The sequence below is a fragment of the Rutilus rutilus genome (genome assembly GCF_951802725.1).
Source record: "Rutilus rutilus genome assembly, chromosome: 18".
Lineage (NCBI taxonomy): Eukaryota > Metazoa > Chordata > Actinopteri > Cypriniformes > Leuciscidae > Rutilus > Rutilus rutilus.
The window spans coordinates 5,021,422-5,030,651 of record NC_140231.1 but is presented as its reverse complement, the minus strand read 5'-3'; the positions used below and the strand labels follow the sequence as shown (position 1 = coordinate 5,030,651).

Below are 9,230 nucleotides of genomic sequence, written 5' to 3'. Positions count from 1 at the left end.
ACAAAAGGTGAAAAGAAAGTTACTTTCATTCCCATTAAAGCTCCTTGTACTGTCTCAGACCAAATTCAATAATTCATTTCCTCTAATTTCCAATTACAACACTTAGGGTACATTTACATGTCAAAAAGGTACTAAAAACGGGAAGGTTTTTCCTTTGCATTTTTCGCGTACAGATGACAACGTTGTCAAAGCGATCCCCATTCACATGGATCCACGAAAACGCTGTATTCTGCTGCCAGGCCAGTAGTTGGCGATGTCACTTTGTAAAGAAATCCTATGCCGCCTATATAGACTGAACCAAGGGGGTAATCTTTCAGAAAAAACTGAAGCTTCCCCGGGCGCCGCCATTGATTAGCGGACCATCACCTGCCGTTAGCATTCCATTGACTCCCATTCATTTTGGCGTCACTTTGACAGCGAATAACTTTACATCTGAGGCGTTTAAACACTCCATTTGTCCATTATTTATTTCTAAAGAAACACAAAAATGTATAAAAGGCTCCATTACCTTGTATCTTACGTTATGGCCACATAGAAGCCGTTTTTGTAAAAATAGGCTAACGATTACGTCATAACCACGCGCCTCTCTGTCGCACAGTAGAGAGATTACCGTATGGACAGGAGGAGAAGCTCGCGGGCAATCGGGGGGACGTGGAGGCAAAATGACAACATAATTAATCCGAATACTTAGCAAAAGTTGCTCCTGCTCCTAGCTCATGGACACCTCCTACTCACACTCTCCGTCTCTGAGAGTTTCGGAAGGGAATGATTCAGATTTCTCTCGGCACAGCTACTAGAAGACAGACGGGTTGCTCACGTCACATCTACGTCGTCAAGCTCAGTTTGAGTCTGCGCAGTACGCTCAGCCATCAGGAAGTGAGTGCTTCTAATTGACTTCACTTTTCTCCATTGAATCCAATGGGGTCGCTGTGTCCATTTATTTTACTGTCTATGGACTGAACACGTAATATACATGCGCATGATGTCACCGTTCTCACAAATTCACGTTTTTGTACTTTACACGGAAACGATAACGGTATCCTTTTCAAAAACGTGCCCTTTGAAACCCATTTTCAAAAGTTTGCGTTTTCAGGCCCCCAAAAATGCCACTGTTGTGTACATGAATGGCTAAAATGCATTTAAAACGGTTTCTGTTTTTAGTTGAAAGTGGTGTCGTGCAAACGAATGAATGTTTGACTACACAGCCTAAAGAGCCTTCCCTGATTGTGCTAATCTCACTTCTGTCTATTCATTAAAAGTCTAGATAATCAACATTTTCAAGCTTGAAAAACGTTCATGACGACATCATAAAACTAATCCATATGAAGCGAGTGGTTTAATCCAAGTCTTCAGAAAAGACACAAGCACTTTATATGATGAACAGATTTTATTTATTTTATTCACATATAAACATTGATTTACGCAGCACATACATAGGCCTAGTGCACATCAAATATTGTCAGAAGCTCAAACGTTTGTGCACCCAAAGAAATTAACAAAAGTGCATGCATGCAAAAATGTACTTTTATTATTAGGCAAATTTCAGCTAAATCAATATTTTTAGTCACATTAACACTGAATCATTTTAATACTTGTTTTTCTTTTATTATTTTAATCAGCTGGAAGCCATACAAAGAAATAGCTCTCTGTAAGTCACTGAATGCTGTTACCAGAAATGCAGTAATGAACTGTTAAAAAAATAAACTTGCAGTCCTGTCATGTGAAATGAAATGGTATGAAATGTATTAAACAATGTATAAAACGACCAAAGAATGAAATCTTGAAAATAATCGATATTAAAAAATAATCTACTTTATCTGCAATATTCAGACTTTGCCTGTGTAAAGGTCTAGGTAGGCGATATACCGGTAGAGATTTTGGCCTATCGTCTCTATCGCAGTTACGCTCACATGACGTTTGCTGTGCTACGCAGTCACGAAGGCTTATCGTTTGAGTCAGAAAGAGTAGCCAAGTATGCTTTCACATACAAGGAATTTGTCTTGGTGGCAGAAGCTTCCAGTGCACAAACAGAATGACAGTGACAACACAGATAATAAAATGTAATAAGTAATTAAAAATACAAAAAAACACACACAATATGAATGGCTGTTCTGGTGCTCTGTGGCGCCGACCAGACGGCAACAGTTCAAAGAGAAAGTGGCCCGGATGTGAATGATCCAGAATGTTCCAGAATGATTTCGCCATCACTTTTACTCACTCTGGGGATGTTCCTCCTGATGTCCACAATCATCTCCACTGTTCTGAGCGTGTTCAGCTCCAGGTCATGACCGCACCAGATAACCAGTTCTTTAATCTCCTTTCTGCGAGCAGACTCGTCACCGTCCCGGATGAGGCCAATGAGTGTAGTGTCGTCCGCAAACTTCAGGAGCTTGACAGAGGGGTCTTTTGCAGTGCAGTCATTGGTGATGTGCAGTCACTGACAGATGGGGTGGGTACCGAGAACTGGGTAAGTTTAGTCAGGAGGATATCCGTGTTGAAAGCCGAGCTGTAGCCCACAAAACAGGATCCTCCCATAAGTCCCAGGTCTGGAGAGATGTTGCAGGATGTAGTGCAGTCCCACGTTGACATCCAAGCAAAACTGCAAGGGGGTCCAGCGATGTCCTTCAGGTGTGCCAGCACCAGTCTTTCAAATGACTTCATGACGACAGACATTAAAGCAACATGTCTGTGGTCATTTAGTCCTGTGACTTTGGGTTTCTTTGGGATGGGGAAGAAAGTGGAGCATTTGAAGCAGGGACGTCCTTCGCATGGCATCAGTGATCTGGGGCCAGATGGTCAGCGCAGGGTTTTAGACAGGCTGGTGAAACGGCATCTGGGCCTGGTGCATTCCTTGTGTACTGTTTCGGGAAGATCTGGCACATATCCTCTTCACAGATTGTTGGGAGAGGGGGTTGCTGAAGGTGTTAATGAATGCGTGGAGAGGAGGTTAGAACGGATGTGGGGCGTGAGACCGGATTTTTCAAACCTGCAATAAAACTCATTCAGGTCATCGTCCAGTTGTTGATTCGACACAGTGGGGGTGATGGTGCCTTGTAATTGGTGATGTCTTTCAGGACTTTCCACACTGCAGATGCAGAGTCGTGGGCTGAAAACTGTAGAGTAGTTTTAGCGTAGTTTCTCTGATCTCCTTTGTCAGTGTCTGATTATGCAAGACTCTGTCCCCACCTTTGTAGGGGCATCTTCTTTGGCCTGACTAAGCTGTCTGACTTTGCTGTGAACCATGGTTTGTCATTGTTGTGTTAATTAAGTCCTGGTAGGAATGCACACATCCTCACAGAAACTGATATGATGTAACAGTTTCAGTGAGCTTGTCCAGATCGGTGGCAGCAGCTTCAAAAACACTCAATCTGTGCACTTGAAACAGGCTTGTAATGCCCGATCTGTTTCATTGGTGCATGTCTTTACAGTTTTTACTACAGTTTTAGATGATTTAGATGAAGTTTTTGCCTGTAGGTAGGTATAAGATAAACCAGACCAGATGAACCTGATCAGAGAGCCCTAAAGCTGCATATGGGACAGAGTGATATGCATCCTTTATTGTGGTGTAGCAGGGGTCCAGTATATTACTGTCTCTAGTGGGATATGTAACGTGCTGTCAGTATTTTGGCAATTCACGAGAGTGATTTGCATTACTAAAGTCCCAGAGAATAATTATAACAGAGTCCTGTTAACGGGTTTTGTTGCTTCGTGTCTATGATCTGATCAGCCAGCTGTTGCAGTGCTGCGTTCACACACGCTCGCGGAGGAATGTAAACACTGGTGAGAATGAACAAGGAAAACTCCCACGGTGAGTAGAAAGGCTTACAGTTGATGAAGACTACTTCTAGATCGGGACGGCACATCTTCTTCAATGCTTTTACATCTGGACACCACCTTTCATTGATGTAGAAACATGTCCCACCGTCTGTATGCTATGAACAGCTGGAAGGCCCGGCAGATTTAACACGCTGTCCGGGATGGCTACATTCAGGCAGGTTTCCGTGAAACACAGAGCATCAGAGTTTTAAAAAGTCCTTATTTGTTCAGGACAGGAGAAGAAGTTTGTCCGTTTGTTGCGGAGGTCTGCCAGATGGATGCTAGGCAACGCCGCAGAGCTGCACTAGCACGCTGGTGTTCTGACGAATAATGCTACCTATCAGATTGTACTACCAACTATGTTTTAAGGGTAGGGTTGATATGGATGTTAATAAATCCTCAAACCACATGAAAATGATGCCGATAGCATTTTTTCGCTGTTGTATTGTGCTACCCACTGTTTTAATGGGAGGTAGCATAATCTCAGCGGGTAGCACTTGAGCCACCAGCCTTGCTCGGTTCCCACGGCTCTCAGCCCCGCACTGCACCTGGGGGTAAGGACAGACGAGGTGAAAAAAAAAATGAAAAAAAGGAGATGGAAGGATGAGGAGAGACAGAGATGAGTGAGGAGAGAGAGGGATAAAAAATTCTTGGTCCGGTTCCCAAAATGCACTGCCGCTCGGGTCCCCAACCAGCCGAGAGAATTTCTTCGCACTGGATGCGCCAGGTGGACGGCCTTATCCCCCCCCCACTTCCCCTGATGGCCGGCGACGGCTCCTCCTCATGGGAGTCCACCAGCGAGGCCCAGTTCCCGCGGCACATTCTCCTCCACATGCTGGCGGCTGGATGCAGACCCAGATGTCGGCAAACGGTGACGTCTCCTCCGACCCAACGGCAGCCACCCCTCCATGCTTCGGTGGACAGATGCGAGTATCTCAGTCCCCTCTCCGATCCCTCCAGCATCCTTGGCGGCAGATTCTGCTCAATCCAACTCAATGGCACCTCGACTTCCCCACAGCGGCGAGGGCTCTATGACAGCGCTTCCCTCCTTCCTTCCAGGTTTCGGTACCAATGTAACAATGTACATAGTTCAGGGAAGAACGAGGAGAGAACTAGCAAACATTTAACATAAAACTTTAATCCAAAAATAAACAAACAATAAAACTAAAGTAAAGCGGCAGCCCCTCAGGGACAACTGCCGCACAAACATAAACAAAACACAAAAGTAAAAGTCCAGGCCTGGACCTCTCATATCTTGCACTGTCGTCACTCCTCCTTTTATCCTTCCAGAGCAGGTGACGCTAATTAGCACCCACAACACCGGTCTCGCTCCGTTCTCATGGCTCTCAGCCCCACCCCGCTGGCCACCGTCCAAATAATGAAAACCGGTGAACGATTGTGTGGTGTGTCCTGCCGAATGTTCAGCAGTTCGTCCCTGCTGAAACTGAGAGGAATAACTAAAGACAGGACAAACTAACAAAAACAGTAAAACAACTGTGGAGCTACACACCGAGGCTTTGATGCATGAGTATTGCGATTTTTTTCGCGTGAATGCGAGATCCGATCTGTTATCCAGATACAAAAGCCACTTGATGTGGACAGGTGTAAACGCACCGTGTCCTGATTGGCTTACGATCCGATCTGCTTGATTGGATCACGGTGATCTCATGTTAACGCCACGTGTAAACGCAGCCCATGAAGAATGGCTGGGTCGTCTGGGACGCAAAAGGCAGATTTTCCACCTTTTGACCGCAAGATGTCGCTAGTGTGCACCATGTTGAAAAGCTTTGAGTAATGAACCATTTTATGATACAGTTGAGGGTAAAGCATCAGTGCTTCACAAGGCTTCTTTTCACCATCACTATTAAAGTGACAGCAGCTGCTGCCTGTGTTATTAATGTTAATCAAACAACAAAAAAAGAGAAAATCTCGTACTGCTCTTGACTGAATCACTTTTGTAACTTTATAAAATGTATTACACCGTGAAGGCAATGCAATGTTTTTAATACATTTGATTACTAATTTATGAAATATTTATTTCTAGTGCTTGAAGTTGTAGGTGTAGGTGTAGGTGTATATTCTTGTAATTAGTTTCTTCTTTCTTTTTCACAGTTTTCTTATCTTCAGTAAGCTTGTTAGTTTTTTTTTGTTTTTTTTTTACTTAGGCTAGTATCAGTTTTTTTGTGAATTATGAAACTTATGAAACTGAATTATGAAACCAACATTTCAACATCATAAAAACCTTATTTAAAGCAAATATACCCTAAGCAATATTGTGATACCATTATCGTGCAATAAATGACTCGTGATATCAGATTTTGGTCACATCATCACACACCCCTAATGTCCATAAACTAAAACACTTTGTTACACACTAGTTTTGTGCAGTTTGCACTAGCAGGTCGTCACTTTGTTGTGCACAATCTGAAAGAATCTTATGCGTAGGCGTGCTGTGATCAAACTGGTGGCCTTTGCGCTAAATCTACAGAGTACAGACACACTGTGGCTAATACTCAGGAAGTATGACTGGAGACAGTCTTGCTTAGGCTGATGTTTAGACATGTCTTATAAGCTCCGATGTCTGTTTGCACCTGAAAATGACAGTCTGAGCTAATTACAAACAGGGCTTGCATTTTGCAGTCCGGGCTTCAAATGCACAGACTATTCTGCAAATGTCAGAGGTCTCTGCTCGCCGAGACAGCAACAGCACACGCTCCTTACACACAGGCACATGCACTCAAGGACAAATGAAGCGCTCTGAAATTTTTTATTAGGTTGTGGATTATTGCTTTAAACTACTGACTGACTGTATAATTATAAAAATAGGCTATATTTACTCATCACGTCATACTAAACGTATACAATTTCATATGAAATACAAAAGGATAATTTTTGAATAATCGACATTAGTGAAGCACCTAAATGACTGTTTTACAGCAACACTGAAACTTAATATAATGTTTGTTTGATAATTAAATAACTACTGTATGCCTTCGGGACACTTGGAATTTTGAGTTGCATGGGATTATTTTATATCTGAATCCTTTTCTTTTTTTATTAGACTGAAGAAGGTCACAATTGCACAAAAGGTGAGTAAAAAATAAATGAGTTAAACTTTTGAAGTGAACTAATCTTTTGGTTTTACAACAGGCATTTGAGAAATTCAAACCTTAGGGGTAAAACACATAATCGTTTACTTATTCAAACCAGGATGATCACACTCTTTAGAGGAAATACAAGCTCAGTTTCACAGCTGATTGTTTGACTTTTAACACTTTAATATTTCATGGCAAAGAAAAGTCAAATCCAGCTATAAAACATGTTCATCTACTATCAGTACAGGCCTCTGGGTGAAGTCCCAATCAAACCCTTTTGCCATGACATTGCACTCAAAATTCAGTGCTTGCTCACTTTCTTCATAAAAACCTGACTATATAGCACGCAGATGTAATGCTATCCCTCTTATAGGTGATCACCCCTGCAATGTTTACATGAAGACAGAATGACCTACTAAACATCTCTTGACTGCTCACATTTCTACACTTCTGGGACCTCACAGATTTAACACTTCCGCAAAAACTGCATTAAACCAAAGGAATGTCGCTCTAACGATTAGCGTTGTGGGCGAGATCCTACTTTACTCTGACCTACTAACACTTCACAACAACACCCTGAACTCAACATGGCACCCTTCAAAAACAAATAGCGTCAACCTAACCCGCTGCGATACTGCGCCAACGCCCACGCAATGGCGCCTTCTGATTGGCTGCGAGCAAACTCACAACCCGCCTCCGCATATTACTGATTGCACCAATTCGCAGTCAATCAAGACCCGCCCCACTAAGCTCGGTTGACTCGACGAGCAACAAACAATATCGCAGGCCTCCACACGTTACGTAAACAGATGGAATGCAAAACATTATTTCCGCAAACTTTTAGTTTGCAGACAAACGCTCAATTCTGAATCATTTACAAGACAGCAGGCAAATGAACTTGAGATTAAAAGACTCGTTCAAACTGACCAGAAATTGCATTTTAATGCGGTTTTTTTTTTTTTTTTTGGAGCACGATCAAAACACATTAAAATCAGTTGGGATGGGTGTCCATGTCCCAAAGACATTCTAGATAACGCGAAAAATATCGTGTTTTGTCATTTCACTTTGCATCGTGCACGATGGGGGCGTGTACCCTTGCAGACTTATAGTAAGACACCGTAAAAAGAATCTATGAATAAAAAAAATAAAAAAATAAAATTCTATAAATCACTGGTTTCCCAATTCTAAGAAGCTTTATTTAATGCATCTAATTTATATTATTAGCTTATTCGTCGATATCTGGACTGGGTTTGTACACTAAAAGAAAACTCTGGGGTCCTGCAATGTTCTAGAAGTTCTTGTGTAACTGAAAGCGAACCAACACCTCCTGCCCTTACTCAGCACCAATGACTGGCCAGCTCAGCAAACACGGGAAAAATATTGATCTGAAAGGACAAACGGGCACCTCAAGCTGCGAAACACGATAAAATATCGCTCTGAATCCAGTGAGATAAACAGACGAGAACGGGTTAGAGGAACTAGCGCTGCTTCAACACTATGGCCTCCGCGTCCCTCCCCTCTGCTAGCATAACTTAGCCAGAGAGCTAACTGCAAGACACACTGTTTTTATCATTATTAAACAACTATTCTTGCACACTTCACTGCGTTGGCATAGTTCAAAAAGATGACTCACCTTTAAGCAACCCATTTGTTAGAAAAAATGGTTGTAACTCCAAATTTTAATCGTCTCTAGGAAAACTTAATGTCATTTCTTCTCAATCCACGCCGTCTTCCTCTCTCTGGTTTGTTTTGTTTATCTTCTTCCTGACGGGTTCCTGGAAAGCGCGTGACTGCCTTGTCACGTGGTTCTGCACCGACCAATCAAGGCGAGCGCTCGTTCTTGTCCCAAAACAAGTTATTTAAATACTTTAGCCTGAAAAAAAGGGTTTCATACTATTATATTATATTATATTATATTATATTATATTATATTATATTATATTATATCGTATTATATTATATTATATTATATTATATTATATTATATTATATAATATTATATAATATTATATTATATCGTATTATATCATATTATATTATATTATATCGTATTATATTATATTATATTATGTTATGTTATGTTATGTTATGTTATATTATAACCCCAAAAAGGGCAAGACCATAAAGAGACATCAGCAAATTAATTTATTGCTATTTTCCACAAATTAGGCTTATTAGGACACAAATTATACAATTTCATGATTTTCTTTTCTTTCTTATATTAATGTTTGTATAAATTGACTGAAAACATGATTTTTTTAAAAATTGAAATTACAAATTTTAGAAATTGAAATTACATTGAAAACACTGAAAGCGACA

General features: G+C 41.3%; 1 protein-coding gene across 4 annotated transcripts in view; it reads right to left on the bottom strand.

Annotated features, from left to right (window-relative positions):
* Window positions 1-8,677, bottom strand: part of crebrf (creb3 regulatory factor) — a 41,549-nt gene extending 32,872 nt beyond the window's left edge. For all 4 annotated transcript variants that reach the window (XR_014625138.1, XR_014625139.1, XM_084386896.1 and 1 more), the window contains exon 1: window positions 8,545-8,677. The gene's annotated coding sequence lies outside the window, so the exon portion shown is untranslated. The remainder of the gene's footprint in view (window positions 1-8,544) is intronic.
* Window positions 8,678-9,230: the final 553 nt, after the last annotated feature.